General features: G+C 37.4%; 1 protein-coding gene across 1 annotated transcript in view; it reads right to left on the reverse strand.

Annotated features, from left to right (window-relative positions):
• Positions 1 to 1,844, reverse strand: part of TFEC (transcription factor EC) — a 222,012-nt gene extending 220,168 nt beyond the window's left edge. The window contains exon 1 of the mRNA XM_030825682.1: positions 1,738 to 1,844. The gene's annotated coding sequence lies outside the window, so the exon portion shown is untranslated. The remainder of the gene's footprint in view (positions 1 to 1,737) is intronic.
• Between the last annotated feature and the right edge of the window lie 18,486 nt (positions 1,845 to 20,330).

Consider the following 20,330-nt stretch of genomic DNA (forward strand, 5'->3'; position numbering starts at 1 on the left):
CCCTTTATTGTGTTATTCTATATGCATGGAATTAAAATAAAATAGATAGGTTTGAGCTTTCCTTAAAAACTGAAGAACTACCCAAACTTTTGTTTTAGAAAGCTTAACACACTTTGGAAGAAGCCTTCTCTGAGCATCCTATATTTGTCACCTAAATTTTTTCAATGTAATGCTATGAAAGAGGTTTCTGGTCCATTTTCGAAGCTATAGAGTCTTTTTTAATGATTATTTCTCTTCCCCCTCCCCCATCTTCAATAAGTAATATCAGCTAAAACTCTTTGTAGCTTTAAATGAGTATTATGGACAAGAAAATAAATACCTAAACTGAGTAAGCCAAATTATTTAGTTGTGAAAAATTATGCAAACATCTGAAGCATGAATTCCCTCTTCTTGTCAGCTTTATGTAATTTAAGCAACTAACTATATCTCTAGCCAAATTTAACAAGCTCACATCTTAATTATGCTCACTAAGCCATTTATTTTTTTATTTTCTCAAAATTCTGGCACAATTCTCAAAATAGTGAAAAGTGTGCTGATGAAAATCAATGATATCCAAAGGAAAAAAGTTGATGTTCTGAGGTACAAAAATATCTTATGAAGTTTGGTTGTGCTCTCCTTGCTTAAAGAACATAATAATGGATAAAATGTTAGGCTTTTTCTTTCTTTTGCAATAGCATATTACTACAAAAATGTGATACTAGGTCCCACTATAATAACACATATCCTATTTTGTAGTATTTCACAAATCCTAATTTAATATGTGAATTGAAGAGGACATTTTCTAATTATATTTGCTTTTGTTTTTGATATTTGCTCATATTAAAAAGATGAAGTAACAGAAATTTACAAAGATTTCATTTTTGTCCCTAAAAGATTATAAAATGTTTTGCTAATTTATTATATAATTTGTCATGCTTCAAGCAATAATGAAAATTAGTTTTACAAATATGAGTTTGAATAACTTGTGTTTTATACCATTCATATATAGTTCAACTGACTCACAGTTTTTATATGTAACTTAACAGTTTTTATATGTAAATAACTCATTTACTTAAAGAGCTATCTGAAATAGGATTCAACATGATACAAGGAATAATCAATAAGTCACAAGTGTATTTACAGCGATAATCAGAAATAAATGTCTCACATTTACTAAATTATGAAATTCAAATTTATGTTCACCCTACTTTAAGAATATAGAATTTTCAAAATTTCAAATTTACGAAATATATTTTTATCAAAAATGTACTTTATAAAATAACCATTTTGTCTTGTGTTTTTCCGAGATGATTAATCAATCCTAGGTTAATATATTCTACATTATATATAATAATCATATTTTCAACCAATTCTTCAGAGACATATATATTGCATAAAAGGAGAGAAACATAGTCTCGCCAATTCTCTATAAACTTCAGCAATATTTGAAACCATTTTGCATAGTCCAAAAAGAGTAACATTTAGAAGTCTCACAAAGCAGTTATCCAATTTACCATTTCCTTTTCCTTCTAGTGAATTCACCACTGAAGTATTATAATCAAATATCACCCATAAAAAACAAATAGCACCATTAAAAGTTTTATCTATTTCTAACTTTTTGAGCTAATGTAAGTTAAAAGTTAATAATCTTAAACATTTAAACTAAGTTGAAATTTATAGCCATATGATTTTAAAGCCCCAAATACGAGTGATTTTATACCTTGTAGTTCCAATTAAATAATTCAGAGGAAAAATTACCTTTGCAGGTGGCTCAGGCGAAGAATCCATGAGACTCAATCTCTCCATTTGTTTTGTATGTACCATAAGCATTATCTTTCTGTTTACTCCCACTTCTCCTCTTTTTCTACTTCTAAGGGAGGCCAAGCTATATAAACCATGATTTAGTTCCTCTTTTTGATGTTACATTCATTTCTCATATTTTCATATAATGGTAAAGGGGAGGAGTAATATTTATGAGCTCATGATTTCAACAAATTGCAATTACAAACACCAGTCCAATTCTTTACTTTTTGTGCTGTATGGAATATTTTATTATTTTATCAACAACTATCTATACACAAATAAAAGTTACAGGTGCTTAATAGAAAAAACTGAGTAGCAAGCACAAATTTAAATGTGCCATAAGAGGACAATATTGCCACTGTTAGGTGAAAGCCCCAGGGAGAAAATAAACTGTCTCTCAATCATCATAATCTGGCTTCAGTTTCTCTGGATTTTACAAATCCTTCCTAGAGAAGTCAACAAGTAAAACAAAGCGGGAAACACTGGGCTTACCACATTCAAAGAGTCTTGTAGGGCAAGTTGGTTATCGCCCCGGGAAATAAAAAGAAAGAAAGGGCAAAATGTGTGTGTGTGTGTGTGTGTGTGTGAATATGTGCATATGACAATTATTACCAGTGTTGACCATTTTCATTCAAATTCAATTCTTCTCTACTTGTAGCTCACTCAGTTAGTAGTGGCCATGAGTCTAGCTCTGGTCAATGAAGAGGGAGGGTTGGAACACTTTCTTGCCAGTGCTTGACTCTACAGCTCTCCTCTGCAGCTGACTCAGTGATCACCAAAGCAGGTGTCCAGATGGAGCGTCCATCAGCTCAGGCCTCAAGTGGTTCTGATGAACAAAGCTTCCTTATAAGCTATGTTGGACTCATAGCATAAATGAAAAATAAACTATTTTATTAAAACTAATGAGATCTGGGGGATTGTGTACTATAACCTAGCCAATTCTGACTGACTCAGGAATGAACTTATAATTAATATATTTTGAAAAGCAGTGTGCTATTTAATACCCATATCTAGAAGAACAACAATATCCTCTGCTCACTCTGGTATAATATATGGGCTACCTTCCCTCTAAAGCAGATATGAGGAATAGCAGTATGAGAGAATGGAAAGAGGAGAAGGTTAGAAGATCTGGATACTTGCCCAAAGTAGTGCAAACCAATTAGTAGCAGAGCTTGGTCCGCTCACTAACTTGTATGCATTACTGTGGACAAGCATTTCAGCACTCTAAACTCACGTTTCTCACTTGTAAAATGGAGACAATAATAGCTTCTCTGTCTTATAACAAAGGTGAGTATCAAATTTTTGTGTGTTGCCATTACTAGATCATAGAAATATATTCTATTCTTCTCTAAATTCCCAATTACCTAGTAAAATATCTTACAGTGCAGTAAGTACTAAATAGGTGTGTAATAATTAATGGCAAATTCTATTCCAACAATTATGTAAGCCTTTAACTAATGTCTAACTCTGGTTTATAGAATACACTTACTTCTTACCATGAGTTCCACATCAATGGATTCAAACAAAATAGAATGAAAATGTTTGGGGAAAAAGCAATAAAAATAAGAATAAATAATAAAAGCAATATAATAATTTTATTTGGTTTTTTTTTTTTTTTTGAGACGGAGTCTCGCTCTATCGCCCAGGCTGGAGTGCAGTGGCACAATCTCGGCTCACTGCAAGCTCCGCCTCCCGGGTTCACGCCATTCTCCTGCCTCAGCCTCTCCGAGTAGCTGGGACTACAGGTGCCCGCCACCACACCCGGCTAATTTTTTGTATTTTTTTTTTTTAGTAGAGACGGGGTTTCACCATGGTCTCGATCTCCTGACCTCGTGATCCGCCCGCCTCGGCCTCCCAAAGTGCTGGGATTACAAGCGTGAGCCACCGCGCCTGGCCTTTATTTGTATTTTTATTGTTAACAAAAACAACAAGTTTATTTCATTAACAATAAAAAAATTCAAATAAAAATGTAGTATAACAATTATGTTTATAGCATTTATATTATATTAGATATTATCAGTAATCTAAAGATGATTTAAGGGGTCCTGGAACCAGTATCCTGCAGATACTGAAGGACAACTGTATGTGAGAACATGTTCTTTATGAAGTACCTTGCTAGCAAAGTGTTTAATTACTTTTTAATACGTTAAATACTTATTAATCATCTACCACATGTCAGGCACTGTTCTAAGCATTGGAGGAGTAAATCAGGGAAGAAATTAGACAAAGTATCTGCTATGATGGAAGAAAATAGACAGTGATAGGCAAAGGCTGTGTGTGGTAGAAGGGGGGAGGAAAGGGTGAATTTGATAGATGGCCAGGAACCTCCTTGTTAAGTTGACATTTGAGCAATTAATTAAGTGAAAGAATGCAAACCAGGTAGGTACTTGAGGGACTGACATTCCAGGCAGTGGGCACAGCATGTGTAAGGGCCCTGAGGTAAGAAGAGTATTCTGGTGCTTAAAGAATAGCATGATCATGTCCTTTGCAGGGACATGGATGCAGCTGGAGGCCACTATCTTTAGCAAACTAACACAGGAACAGAAAACCTAATACCACATGTTCTCACTTATAAGTGAGAGCTAAATGATGAGAACACACGGACGCTTAGAGGGGAACAGCACACACTGGGGTCTTTTGGATGGTGGAAGGTGGGAGGAGGGAGAGGATCAGGAAAAATAACTAATGGGTACCAGTCTTAATACCCGGGTGATGAATTAATCTGTACAACAAACCCCCATGACACAAGTTTACCTGTGTAGCCAACTTGGCACTTGTACCCCTGAACTTTAAATAAAAGTTAAAAAAATAGTATTAAAGCCATTTAGACTCAGGCAACATGAGTAAGAGAAAGAATATAACGGATAAGATCAGAGAAATGAAAGAGGAACCAGGTGCCTAGTAGGCTATGATGAGGACAATGAATATTATTCTTAGCATTAGAAAGCATTAGAAGGTTTTGAGCAGAGGAGAAACATGATTCAACTTACATTTCCAAAGGATCACCAAGTAAACCCAGGCTGCTTTGTGGAGGACAGACTGGGGAGGGGGGTGCAATTACAGAAGCAGGAAGATGAATTGGAAGGCTACTGAAATAGTCCAGGTGAAAAAATTGGTCCCAACTCCCTTGATGATGTATGCATATATACAAGAAAACCAGGTTTTCTTACTGCAGCCATTCACAGGGTCTTTCCTATATTACTATGGCAAGAGTCAAATTAGAGAGCCAAGAATGTGTCTGCATATGCAGGAATATATATATAATATATATATATATATATATATATGGCGCTATATGCAGGAATATATATAGCGCTATATACATACAGCTATAGTCAGAGATAGCATCATGATATGGATGGCAGGAAAGGAGGGCTTTGCTTTAACAGATGTACAAGAACAGAGTTTGTGTAGGAGAAGGAGGAGGAAGAGAAATTTTATTTGCTAAAGGTTAGTTATTTTGAAAATGTGTTCTTTGATGAGAAGAATCAGGAATCAAGATAGTCTAGATAGAGAGAAAACACAGAGGCAACATATGTGGCGCACACACGCACACACACACACACACACACACACACACACACACACACAAAACACCAAACAAAAAGAAAGGCCTGTTGCTCTATTTCTGGAGAGACATGACAAGAGTTATTTAGAAAGAAGAGCCAGCAGGAGGCAATGTAGGCTTACAAAGTACAATAGGCACATCAGCCTAGAAATCTTCAATCAATCAATCAAACCTTTCATAATGTAACTAATAGGGAGGAAAACATACTGGGAGGCATAGGATTACTGTCAGCTGTTTTGTAAAATACTCAGTAGTCGTTGGTTTCTATTGTTGTAACAAAATTTCCCCTTGTTATATATGATTAGCAAAATTGCCAGTGCCTGCATTTACAAATCCTAAACTCTATAGAGTTAATTTTCCTAAATTTCAACTACATTTGAGCTAATCAATAAATGGCCCCCTGACAATATAGCCCAGAGTTTAATTCCAGAGAAACCAGGAAGGGACCAGTGTTACCAGGAGCAGAGTATTATCCCAAAGAACAACTGCAAATTCAATTGTTCAGGTTGGTTGGAGGTCATGTTCTATGTTCTACGTGAACAGGAAAAGGACAGAGAGGCATTGTCTGGGTAGTCCATCCCAAAGAAACCACAGGGCAAAGTCTGGGACAAAAGACGAAACGTTAAAGCTGCCGCGCACTTGCATCTTGAAGTCAGAGCAGCCAGGAACGCTATTGTTCCAAAAGCTGCTTGAGAACTTCTGACACTATTAATGTAGGCACAGCTCAGTCCCACAGACCAGCAGCTCAATAGAAATCCCTGGAATTTCTAAAGGTATCTGATGTTTCTAACTTGCCACTACCAGCTGTCAGGAGTATACACTCAGCATGGTAAAGAGCCCACAAATGTGCCCAGTTTACCTAGAAACTACCTTTTCGTCTATATTAGTGCTGTGTTCCTCTAAGAGGTTGAATAAGTAGGACACAGGCTGAGCTTCTGAAATAGAGACCCCAAATACAGTGGTATAAACAAAGTGTAAGTTTATTTCATGCTCATTTGATTATGCAGAGATTAGTAGTCCCAAATCGGGTGAGAGAATCTGCGTTTCTCAACAGGGTGTTCCATCTCTGGGCCACCTTGGCTGTCCCAGTCGCATCACCTTCTAGTAACACACATCACTTCCTCTCCTATTCCTTTGGTCCCAACTAAGTCTATGAGAGGAACTGGGAAACAGAATGCCTGCCAAGCAGCCACACACCCTTCAGAAACTCAAGATTTCTTTTTAAAATAAGGGGAGATGGATCCGGATGGACGTCTAGGAAACTCTGCCATGGGAAACTTGACAAATCATCACAAACGTGAGGCTTGAGAAGAGATTAATTGGGATTTTCCCTGTTTTATAGATGAAGAAACTAAAATAAAGTTGTATGACATTTTTTTAACTCATTCAGAAAAATCTAGAAGTCAGTGGGTGACTTTCCTTGCTGTCATCATTATAAAAACTCCATGCTTATATACTTGTTTTTGTAAGCATTTATATCCTTTGTATATACACAAAATTTTGCTGGAAATAATTTTATTCCTCCTCCTATTACTTTTAAAATTATCAGTGGTCCAGAGTTCAAAGATTAAGAATTATAAAATAGACCATGGAAAATTTAGCAATAATTGAGCTCTCCATGTCTGGTACTCATGTAGAAGAAGCATGTTTTAATAAACATCTGCAGAACATACGCTCAGTGGAAAACCCCTTGGACTGAGCAAGATTGAGAAATGTTTCACCCAGAATCATCACTCCCATTTCCAAATGAATGCATATAATTCCCCAGCAAGAGATTTTTAAGGCTTGATTCTTTTATTTTAAAGTAAATATGCAGGAAAATATTAAATAATTATGAATGTCTGTGCAATATGATAATATTAGTAATGCTGCACCCCAATTGCTGGGGGTGGTAATAGGCCTTTTATAAACATTACTTCTAATTCTGACAGCAATCCTGGGCAGATATTATAATAACCATTTTAAAACAGAAAATAAAGGCTTGAACAATTTAACAACCTTGCCCATAATTACACAGCTTGTAAGTGACTGACCTGGAAGGTCAGTGGAGATCTTTCAGTATTTAAAATTTGCACGGGACATGTTAAAGTAGCACTGTGTGTCGGCACTGCTGTTGAATCATAGATTAAGATGTGCTCCATGGACTGTTTGAGTTAGACAGTGACCTTCTAGAAGGTGCCAGCCTTGAAATAACCACTACCTTCATTTTAAGTTCCCTTTCCATGAGTTTTCTTTGATTTTTACACCTTTGTTATTTTCTTTTTCTATTTTATTTAAGTATCAACAGGGAAAACAGTCAAAGAAATGTTTACTATGTAATGAGCAATTTCACTTTTTAAGACATTAATATCAAACGAAGACCTTGGCTGATAGATTATAAGGAATAGAACGCACACTGTGAACTTAGAAATGACCCATATCCAACTTCAGTATGATTATTTGTGACTTGTTAATTCAGTGAACCTTTTTGAGAAAAGAATGCCATTAGCCAAAATGCCATCATTAGGTTATTCATGCTAACCTCTTAATTCTATCGGTACAATTAATTATCTTACTTTTTCTGTTTTCAGTGAAATTACTATATAGAAGGTTAGCACAAGCATGGCAATAGGGGAATTTATCTAACATAGAGAATAGAACAAATAAAGCAACAATCTAAAAACAAAACTTTCTTCAGGAAATAGATCTATTTTCATAAAGTAAAATCTACAGTGGAGTTTACTTTTATATTTTAAAAACTGTTAGGACATCGGCAATTGGTATTCTTCACTTCTCTATTCTTGTTAATGTAGTTCCTCTTTATTCTACTTGCATAATAAAAAAGTAATAACAGTCTTAGTTCTTGTTAGAAAGTCCCTAGGTGGTGGTGGGGCAGATTGGAATTAAACTGCTGACTCACTCTCATATGACTGCACTGTAAAGTCCTAGAATTCGGGGATCTAGAAAGAAAATTTTGTATCAAATACACTACACAGTCACAAGAAAGCAGCAAATGTAGAATTGAATGTGCTGTGGTTAGATGGAATTTCCATAAGCTACACAATACACCTGAACTTCCGATTTTAAAATCTAAGGCTCCATTGTAACATTTCAGGATTAATGACTGAACACCTTGTTACAGGCCATTTGAGGGGAAGACTGGAGGGAAAGGTGCCAATATTCCACACTGTCTTAAAAAGTTAAGGAATACTACTGGGTAAGCGGGAATGCACCAAGCTCAGTAGCATTACTACGCATTTGCCTAACTGCAGTAAGAGGAAACAATGGGTGAAGGAAGTCCAGGCTCTATGAAGGCATGGCATAAATCCATTTCACTAAGCTGTTGGCCATCACTGATGCTATCCTTGTGAACAAGATGATCAAATTTCAGATGATTCAGGCTTGAAGACTGATGTCACTTTGAGGAACAAGCATTGGTTAAATACCAATGGACTCCAACAAGTCAACCTTGTAATCAGCTCTCAGGAGGAAAATATAAAATCTGCTGTTCTGATTCTTGCCCATTTGCCCTATGCCACTGCTCCTACCTACCATGCCATTCTCTACCATGCTTTGCCCTGCTCTGTGCCCAGGAACAAAGGCTGATTTACTATGGAGCTAATGAAGCTTCAGCTCAGGACTCCTTAGATGTTACCTCTTCCAAACTTTGTGACTAATGTAATTTGGAACTATTTTTCTTATAGATGGCCTCCTCCTCACTGTATAAGCTTCATCTCTACCTAATTTGGAATCAGCCCTGTCCAGGAGGCTGAATCCTATAGACTGTCAAATGATATGCTAAGCAAAAACAATGGCCCCTCTAAAGATATTCATATCCTAATCCCTGGAACTTGTGAACATGTTACCTTACGTGGCAGAAGAAGTCGGTGATGCTATGTGAAGAGTCAATCTTCCATTGCTGGCTTTGAAGATGGAGGAGCTGGCCACGAGCTAAGGAATACGGAGGGAATTTTGAAACTGGAAAACGCAAGGAAATGCATTCTCCTCTAGAGTCCCCAGAAAGGAATACAGCCCTGCCGACAATTTTATTTGAGCCCAGTGAGACCTTTGTAGGACTTCTGAACTACAGAACTGTTAGATAATAAATTTGTATTATTTAAGCCACCAAGCTTGGGATCATTTGTTACAGCAGTAATAAGGAACTGCAGCTGGCTTCTGGTTGAATTTGGCTAACGGGAATCATCTGAAGAAGATCAGATGCTGAGAGGAAGAAGTGGTTGGAGTATTCCTTTACTATTCTCCACTTGATCTGCGCCGAGTGTCCTGGTGAGGGTGACATCTCTCCCCAGCTAGAAGGTCTCCTCCACTGCTCTGGCTCTCAATGGGATGCTGAGGCACCATTTCCTGTTTGCCCCTTCAAGCCTAGGGCTGGTAAGGACTTCCTGTTCTTATCTGTCTTCTTACTCTACCCACAATTTCATAAGTGGTTCGTGAAGTAGCTCAAATAGTGTTCCCCAAAATTCATGTTCACCCAGAACCTCAGAAGGTGACCATATTGGAAATAGGGTCTGTGAAGGTATAATTAACTAAGGATCTCGAGATGAAATCATCAGGTATTTAGGGTGACCCCTAAATCCAATGTGTCTTTGTAAGAAGAGGAAAAAACACAGAGAGACACACCAAGAAAGCCATGTGAAGATGGAGGCAGATTAGGGTGATGCCTCTTCAAGCCAGTGAATGCCCAGGATTGTGAGCAAACACCAGATACTAAGAGAGAGGCATGCGCTTTCCCTCAGAGCCTCTAGAAGAAACCAGTTCTGTCAACACCTTAAGTTTGCACTTCTAGCCTCCTTAACTGTGAGAAAATAAATTTGTTTTAAGCCACTGGGTTTGAGGTAATTTGTTATGGCATCCCTGGGGAATTAATGCAATACCTTTGTTAAAGTCTCTTGAACCATTCAAGTAGGCTTCCATTTTCCACTCGTGGCTGGCAGAATTCTATTTTTATTACACTTTAAAATGGCACAAAAATAGAAGGAATAGTTACTTGCTGGATTATGGGGTCAAACTTAAAAATAATCTTAAAAATCTAGCATAAAGGGCTGTACCTGGAAAATGTGAAAAATAACAGCTTTGTACTTCAGTTCAAAAAAATCAGTTGCCATTATTGTCCATGGAACCTTAGACAAATCACTTAGTATTCCTGACTCTACGTTATATCATGTTTAGAATGGAGATGATAAAACCTGTTCCCCTTACATTGTTTTAAGAGCAGGAAGAAATAATTGAATACAGGGAAATCAGTGCAGAATAAGGAGTCATTCGATATGAAGCTAAACTTGGCTTTGTCACCAATAAGTTGTGCAATCTTCCTTAAGGAAATTAACCTTAATGTTCTCTAGTTCCCTCATGAGAAGGCTGGACTAGATGCTTGACAAGTGGATCATTTAGTCCTAATATTCTATAAATTGATTGCACAGTACAAGAAATATGTGAATAAACAGTCATCCTCATGAAAAAGACCAAGGAGATTTTTGGTAGTTGATCACATGCTCAGTATTAACCAATTATGGCATGTGACTGCTAAAAACAAAGCGGGATTAATTAACTAATTAATGGAAAAGAAAAAAAGAAAACAGTATAGACTTAGTCTATTTTAGAAATATACCTATCTAAGAGAAGTATTCTACTAAGCTGTGTTGTATGATCAGTTATAAATATCACAGTTTAAAAAGAATATTAAGAATGATGAATATTGTCAAAACAGGATTATCAGGATAGTTTGGCATCTAAAAAATGTCACATATGTATTGCTTTAATGAGCAAAGAACACATATCCTGAAGAAGGAAAAGTTTAAAAGGATAAACAGGGAGAACTAAGGCCAGTAAATCAAAGTAGAGCAAAAGTAATTTTAGAAGCAAGATCAAAAAAGAACTATTGTAATTAGAATTGCCAAGTAGTAGAATGGTAATGTTGGTCACTAGACTTATTCAAAGGTAAGGCTGGGTCACATCTTACAGTTGCTATCAACCTATCAGTGGTTTATTAAAGCAAGAGACAATTGTTAGTATCTCTTCCAAAATCCATATTCACTGACATTATTTCAGTAGGTTGAAATTGGCCAACCTGAGAGTATATACACCACTGAAGTCAGCAAACACTAAAAAACATGGGCCTTTGTTTTCCCTGGACATCTGGTGGTTAAATATTTACCACCACACTACTGGGTGCTATGGAATTCCTGCACTGAGTAGTTTGACCTCTATAACTGTACTGCCAACTCTGTAAGACTCAGATTCTTTTTGACTCAGTCTAGTGGGGAGTAAAATCAAGAGAGATAAGTCTAAGTAAAGTTAAAATACCTTCAACATAAGACTTCTAGACTCAGCTTCCTGGTTGTACACACTTTCTTTTTATTCCCCTGATGGTGATTCTTCAAACCACCTTGAATATCCTCTCCCTTTCAGTTTCTTTTTCTTCTTTCTCATCAAAACTAAGATAGATCTGACAGTCAGAGAAAATGGACACACATAATAGATTTTCAAATAGGTGAAAGTTTATCATGTAGAAAAGAAATGAGGCTGTTATCATTATTAAATAGATCATGTAGTAGGGAAATATTATTGTGTGATTTAAGCAACATCAAGGACAATATATGCATGAACATCATTCATTAGCTGCTATTGATTAGCTACATAGTGTGAGCAAGTCACTTACTATGCCTTGGATTCTGTTTCTTATCTGTGAAATAGGACTCACAATTTCTAACTCAAAAGGTTTTCTCAGTTCTATAAAAGATGATTAAACAAAAATATTTTGTCAGGTGCTATACAAATAAAAATTATAATTGTTAGTATATTATTACTACAATTTATTTACGTCTTAATTCAAAATGGTGTTTATTCTATGATTATAACAGGAGTGGAACAAGAAGAATGAGATGCACATCCCTACTTCCTTATCGCCCACTGACAGCTTCTATGTGAATATGATTCAAACCAAAACAATGCAATCCTGTCCTTCCCATTCCTCACATAAAAGTAATAATAAAACTGCAAACAGGTATTTTTCTCCTAAGACTTTGCCCATATCCTCAGCATTTTAGTAGGGTCTTATTATATCAAGGGTACCCAGAGCCATGCTAGCCTTTCCTCAGCATGGTTCTGTGCTGTAAGAGATAAATAAATTTTTGAAAATTAAAACATCTTGAAATACCTCACATTGTGTTTTCCCTTGTATTAATCCTACTTTAAAAAAAAAAAAGCCATTCCTTTCACCATTAAGGATAAGGCATAAAGTGCATTGTCCTAGAAAAAGAGAGAGAGTGGTAAGAGTCTAGAACAAATAGGCTTCTCATTGTAGCTCAGAGTTTAAATATTTGAGTTCACAGTCAGGGAATACTCTTGAAAATCAGGCTTTGTTTAGAAAGTAAAGAAAAGCCAATCTTTACATATCAAGGTTGGAGATCTGAATATAAAAATTCCCTATAAGATATAGGCAGAGAACATTCAGCAGATCACATATGCTCATATGTGCCTGAAGCTCTTATCTGCCTACAGGCTTAGGATGCACAACTGGGAAGAAGGGTGTTGGGAGTGGGGAGGTGGAATGTGCAGGGACTGGGACTGGGGAAAGAAGTTCAGATAAGACAAGTCCAGGGTAAGGAAGCATCAGGCCCCCAGAAAGGAATACAGCCCTGCCGACAATTTTATTTGAGCCCCGTGAGACCTTTGTAGGACTTCTGACCTACAGAACTGTTAGATAATAAATTTGTATTATCTAACAATCCAGTAAAGGGGATCAATCCAGTAGTTGATAGAAATTCTGACACAAACTCCAAATAAGTTGAGAACAAACCTGAGAACAATTGAGTGGGTGCTCCGCTTCACACCTTGGGGAACAGTAGAACAGCAAGAGCAGATAAACGAGTCCCGTCACACGGAGCAGGGTAGTCCTACATCTTCTGCCTGTCTCCTGAGGAACAAGAAATGATACAGAATTGCCCATGTATGGCAGAAGGTAGATAACATGAGCTTACCTGAGGGGTCTGGGTAAGGAGAAAGTTAATTTACATACAGCACAAAGCTTTGGGATCAACTTCCCAAGTCAGGGATTGAATCAGAGTCACAGCTATATCTTAGGGCAAGTTCTACTAAGCCAGAAATAGTGAACCAGATGGTGGAGGTGACTTGATCAGATAACAGAGGTGACCAAGTTCCCCAGAGCAATCTCCTCACCATGTCAAGGCCAAGAGAACATACCACAAATTGTGCCACCTAAAGACACATTAAAAGTGGCAGCAGTATGGAGTCCTCAACCATGGCCCCAGTGAACTGCATGTTACACAGTTATGTGTCATCAAAAGACTGATATGCTTTCATATTATCAGAGTGAGATTTGATGCCAAAAAAATTCAAGCCAAGTTCTGTGGGAGTCGCAGATAGAGACAAAGCACAAAGCAAATGTTCCCCCTCAGCCTTGCCGTGGGTTTTGTAAGAGGCAGGAGAAGAGAATATGTGAAAGAATGAGCTTAACAAAAGAGACCATTTTAAAACAGAAGAGCATGAGCTACTTAATTGACAATTTTATATCTATTCCCACAGTCCCCACTAGTAAAGATGAGGGTTTGTAAGCAAAATGATTTCAAAATAAAGAAAATAAACTGGTTACTTTGTTACTTTTTTTTCTTGCACATCTGAATGGTAATGCACATATTTTCACCTCCCATCACCACTCCTAGGCATTTGCTCTTGGGAAAGGTACCTTAGATCATAAGTCAGCTAATAAAGAGAATGGCAGACTCATGTTCTTGTAGTGGAAGGATTAAAAAGAAAGCCCTGCAAAGAGGATCTACGTTCACTGTCTCTTCGAGGGCTGAAGAAGAGCATCAACATCCACCAGTTCGAATCGCAGAATCTCAGACTCATGTGGATCCAAGGAGTGATGATCCTTCCTGTGAAAAGCAGTAGAGATTTTGCAAGGGAAGATAGTAGAGTATTGAATGGAGAGTGTTCAGGAATGGAATGTTTGGAGCTGGAGAGGACACACAGGTTTAAAGGTGAGGACTTGCTGGGCATCTTTAGAAGGTGGAATGGAAGTCATCCATGATGTCCCATTCTTAGGAAGCCCTACGTTGTTTTGGTTCCTTAACTTGTGAGATTTGAGGAAAACTCCAGGTTAACTAGGACTTTAATGTGGGTCCTTTTAACCTTGTAATTCCTTTCTAAAATTTCTCTCATCCTAAAATAAAGAGGTCACAAATTTTTAGAAAATCAGGTGTGATGCCTTTGTGGAGGATGAAGGATGACAGTAGACAAGAGTTCTCATGGATCCAATGGAAAATAATATGTAATAATATTGGGGCAACCACACCTCAGAACCCCAGAAGATGAATAGAAATGCCAGAGCATGACCCACAGAGAAACTGGTAATGGAGGGAGATCCCTGGAATCTGGAAAATATCCCAGGAAAAATATGCGGATGAGACATTTTACAACCACACCTTCCTCCAACCTTCACAGGTTACTGAAGGAACAGAACAGACCTTGTAAACTGCAAGCTACGTAGTTATGTGTCTTCAAAATACTAATGTTGTTTGTATTATAAGTGGGATTATGAGTGATTTTGTTTCCTTTCTTCTGTTTTCTAGAGTTTATGTAGACACATGCTTTTCATCCAATAAATACTTATCAACATTTACAATACACCAGGCATTCTTCATCAGTGAGTAAAAGAGGCAAAAATAAATCCCTGCCTGTACTCTAAAGAAATACAATGTAAAAGCAGACAAAAGCAACTATTAATATTTTTAGCTCAGTGGTCAAATATGCCTCTCTCATGTGTGCACAAATGCATGCATGCAGAGGCACACACACATGCACACAGAGTGTCTTTCCCAGTTTTCTTAATTTCAACCTGTTTATTTCCCCAGTCTCCCCACTTATTTCTAATTATTCATTTCACTCATAGGTTTATTAGAATTTCTTAGAGTTCATTGAGCTAAAAAGCTCAGTAATTATAACACATCTGTTGGGCCCCGAAACCTTTATTAAATTTTATTTAGACAAAATTATAGAAAACAATTCAGTATGCTTCAATTAAAATTTAGCCAAACTATTTTCTCATTCCCACTGCCACAACACACATATACACAACCACATGCACCAGTAACATTAAAAGTTAAAAAGTAATTTGCAATTCAAGTATGTTTGTTAAAATAATTACTACAGTTGTATATTAATGTTCAGTGAGGTAAGAGGAAATTGTTTATTACTGAATAATGAAAAAATATTACGTTTGTCCATTGGGTGGCAGCAAAACTCTTCCATACTGTTAAATTCTCAAAGCCTTTGTCTTCAGTGTCTTCATGCTAAATTTGATAGGTTGTACTACACACAGAGGAAAATCCTCAATTCTTCCCTCTCAGGAAGCGGCCGCAGAAGCAATGAGATTAGTGCTGTATTGAGTTTAAAGTCTTACTGTGTATAGAAGAAATTATCTTTTGAACTTAAAAAACAACAAATTTTATTATTTTATCCAAAAGATTCGTGTCAATTACGTGTCAGTACTATGCTGGAAACTTTCTATTTTCATGAAGTTGGCTCCAGCGGGTAGAACTCTACACGGAAAAATAAACATCTGCAACATCAAAAACACCCGGCTTCAATCTCCATCTTCCCTCTCAACAGCCTCCTGTCATCTGAGCAAACACTCCTTCTTTCCAAAAAGTTACTACTTGATTGGAAATTTAAGCTAGAAAATCACCATAACACAGCATCAGAATTACTCTGTTTATCTAAAATTGTATAAGTAAAGCAAGGATACCCACTCCATCCGTAAGGTCAGAAGTTCTAGAGGGCCCAAGTCTATCCTCAAAATTCAGATGTAAGATCCCCCTCTTGCCCCTACCTTCATCAATATCCTGAGGTGTTACAGAAAGAAGTCCAAAAGAGGACAAAACTATGCAAAGTGCAAGGATAGGATTTGAAGCACCTGTAGAGTGATTGTTGCCTGTGTAGTAAGAGAAATTCTGGAACACAGGCAGTGTGATGATATTCCTCCTACAGTGGCTGGACTCAATGCATGAGGAGGATAAGGGCTTCTCACTCAAAGGATAGGTTGACCAGAAGATCAGGCTGCCCCATTCTGCAGTGCCTCAGGTGGCTCCTGGACCAACATAGCTCCTATGCTCTTAAATAGCATCCTCTACAATGTTCTTCAGTTAGCCCAACCCCAAGAGCATGTTCTGTGCCATGTACCAGGCTCAGGCATCCAAACTGTATCCACAGCCCTTCCTCTACATCTCATTAACCCCACCCTGAGTGCCTCTTTTGGCCTTTAAATGCAAAAAAAAAAAAAAAAAAAAAAAAAAGTCTACTTCTCCAATTTCATTCACCAGAGATAACTAGTTTCAGTACCTCAAAGTTTTCTTTTTCCTGATAATTACCACCTAACGAATTGTTTCTAACCTTATCAACTTCATTGAGATATAATTTTTATATAACAAAATCCATATACTTTAAGGGTTCAGCATAAGTTTTTGAAAAATCTGTACCTCCATGTAACCTCTATCTTAATCAAGATACCTCTCTCAAAAAGCTTTCTCATGCCATTCCCAGTGAAAACCCTGCCTCCCAAGCAAATATTGATATGATTTCTATCATCATAGTTTAGTTTTTCTGTTGTAGAATTTCATATAAATGGAACAATTCAGGATTTACTCTTTTGTGACGCTTTTGTGTCAGGTTTCTTTTGCATACATAATGTTTATAAGATTTATTGAAGTTGTTGCATGTATTAATAGTTATTTCATGTTTATTGCTGACTCATTTTATTGTATGAATATACCACATTCTCTTATTGACAAACTTTGAATTGTTTCTATATTTTGGCTGTTATGAATAAAAATGTTATGAGCATTCTTCTACCAGTCTTTTTATGAATACATATTGACATTTCTCTAGGGTAAATACACAGATGTTTCCACTAGAAAATGGGCATACAGCGGGGATGTATGCTTAACTCTCTAAGAAACTGCCGAACTCTTTTCCAAAGTGTTGTATACTTTTACACTCCAATGAGCTATATAAGAGAGTTCCAGTTACTTCACATCTTTACCAATGCTTGGTATTGTCTGTATTTTTAATTTTACCCATTCTAATGTGTGAAGTGGCATCTTCCTGGGGTTAATTACTATTTTTAAGCCCTCTTAGCTCCCCATGTAACCCTAATGTCCATGTAGGTGAGCTGGGGCATAGGGGTTGTGCCAAGTATGTGGAACAGACGGACAGATACCTTTATCTCTTTGGCCTTCAGGGTCTCCAGGCCCAGAACAGCCAGATACTCTAGGCTGGTCACTTCCAGATCTAAGGGTATCATTCATTTATCTCAAAGTGTCAAACAAATAGCATGTTCAATGTATGCCATATGAAAAAGCCTGGGAAGCAGTTTAAAACATACTTGCCCTGTTCTTTTCATTTCAGTCAGCATCTCTTGACACTCAACTGTTAATTCTCTTCCTTTCACTTGTATTGCTCTTTTCTCTCTTTGTTCTAGGAGCAATGGAGGGAGGAGGGTCAAAGGCCCCTGTGGAGCAGGCAGATTCAGCAAAGATTTGGTTCTGGATTTAAAAAAAAATAGTCCCAGCCGGGCACAGTGGCTCACACTTGTAATCTCAACATTTCGGTGGACAAGGCGGGCTGATTGCCTGAGGCCAGGAGTTCAGACCAGCCTGACCACCTTGGTGAAACTCTGTCTCAACCAAAAAATACAAAAATTAGCCACGTGTGGTGGCGGGCACCTGTAGTCCCAGCTACTTGGGAGGCTGAGGCAGGAGAATCTCTTGAATCCGGGAGGCAGAGCTTGCAGTGAGCCGACATCACACCACTGCACTGCAGCCTGGGCGATAGAGCCAGACTCCATCATAAAAAAAAAAAAACCCAGAATGGGTCTACTACATCCTAAGATCCTGCCATTAAACATATGACATGACTTATACATAGTATAAAACATGAAATCTGGCAAAAGTCATGCAACTTTCCATCAGAATCACCTCAAATCACTGTTCTCAAGAAGGTCCATAAAATAATCAATTCAGAGAATCTTCTTCCTTCCATTTTTATTTTATACATTTTATGCTTACAAAATATACATTTTGGGAAGATGTGTCCCTGTGGCTTCCCCAGCTTATCCACATATCCCTCTCCCCACATACTATCATGTGTTGTCACCCACCAGTTACAAAATCATGGAAGGTGATTTACTTTATATTCACTATTTTCGGGGAAGCTTCTTTGGAAGCATTTTGTGCTGGGTCCTTGTTTTTAAAATTTTTAATTTAATTTCAAGTTCCAGGATACATGTGCAGGATGTGCAGGTTTGTTACATAGGTCAACTTGTGCCATGGTGGTTTGCGGCACCTATCAACCCATCACCTAGGTATTAAGCCCCACATGCATTAGCTATTTCTGCTGATACTCTCCCTCCCCCACCCCTCCCCCAAGAGGCCCTGGTTGTGTGTTGTTCCCTCCCTGCGTCCATGTGTTCTCACTGTTCAGCTCCCACTTGTAAGTGATAACATGCGGTGTTTGGTTTTCTTTTCCTGTGTTAGTTTGCTGAGGAAAATGGCTTCTAGCTCCATTCGTGTTCCTGCAAAGGATATAATCTCATTCCTTTTTATAGCTGCATAGTATTCCATGGTATATATGTACCACATTTTCTTTATTCAGTCTATTATTGATGGTCCTTTGGGTTGATTCCATGTCTTTACTATTGTAAATAGTGCTGCAGTGAACATACACATGCATGTATTTTTATAATAGAATGATTTATATTCCTTTGGATATATACCCAGTAATGGGATTGCTGAGTCAAATGGCATTTCTGGTTCCAGATCTTTGAGGAATCGCCACACCATCCTCCACAATGGTTGAAATAATTTACATTCCCATCAACAGTGTAAAAGTGTTCCTATTTCTCCACAGCCTCGCCAGCATCCATAGTTTCTTCACTTTTTAATAATCACCATTCTGGCTGGAGTGAGATGGTATCTCATTGTGGTTTTGATTTGCATTTCTCTAATGATCAGTAATGTTGAGCTTTTTCTCATATGTTTGTTGGCCACATAAATGTCTTCTTCTGAGAAGTGTCTGTTCATGTCCTTTGCCCATTTTTTGATGGGGTTGCTTTTTTCTTGAAAATTTGTTTAAATTCCTTGTAGATTCCAGATATTAGACCTTTGTCAGAAAGATAGATTGCAAAATTTTTCTCCCACTCCCCCACGTCTGTTCACTCTGATGATAGTTTTTCTTTTGCTGTGCAGAAGTGCTTTAGTTTAACTAGATTCCATTTGTCAATTTTTGCATTTGTTGCAATTGCTTTTGATGTTTTTGTCATGAAATATTTGCCCATGCCTATGTCCTGAATAGTATTGCCTAGATTTTCTTCTAGAGTTTTTATAGTTTTGGGTTTTACATTTAAGTCTTTAATCCACCTGGCCTAATTTTTGTATAATGCATAAGGAAGGGGTCCAGTTTCAATTTTGTGCCTATGGCTAGCCAGTTTTGCTCACTAGCCACAGACACATAGGTCCTTTTTTTAATCTTTGCTATGCATAAACCTATCATGGTAACCTTGAGTCGATAATTGCCTAGGCTGGAGTACAGTGGTATGATCTTGGCTCACTGCAACTTCCACCTCCTGGGTTCAAGCGATTCTCCTGCCTCAGCCTCCCAAGTAGCTGGGATTACAGGCATGCACCACCACACCCAGCTGATTTTGTATTTTTAGTAGAGACGGGGCTTCTCCATGTTGGTCAGGCAGGAATTTTATGGTTTTAGTTCTTCCATTTAGGTTAGTGACCCACTCAGAGTTAAGTCATAAGAAAACACTCCAAAAGATATTTATTGTGCCAAGATGATAAAAATATGGGGATTTGTTTATTTTTTCTTCTTTTCCAAAACATAAGTAATGTACACATATTAATTTTTAAAGAAAACAAAAATTCAAAGTAAATTTTAAAATAAGATTGTAAAGCATATT

This window comes from Nomascus leucogenys, chromosome 13 (genome assembly GCF_006542625.1).
Source record: "Nomascus leucogenys isolate Asia chromosome 13, Asia_NLE_v1, whole genome shotgun sequence".
NCBI classification, from domain to species: Eukaryota; Metazoa; Chordata; class Mammalia; order Primates; family Hylobatidae; genus Nomascus; species Nomascus leucogenys.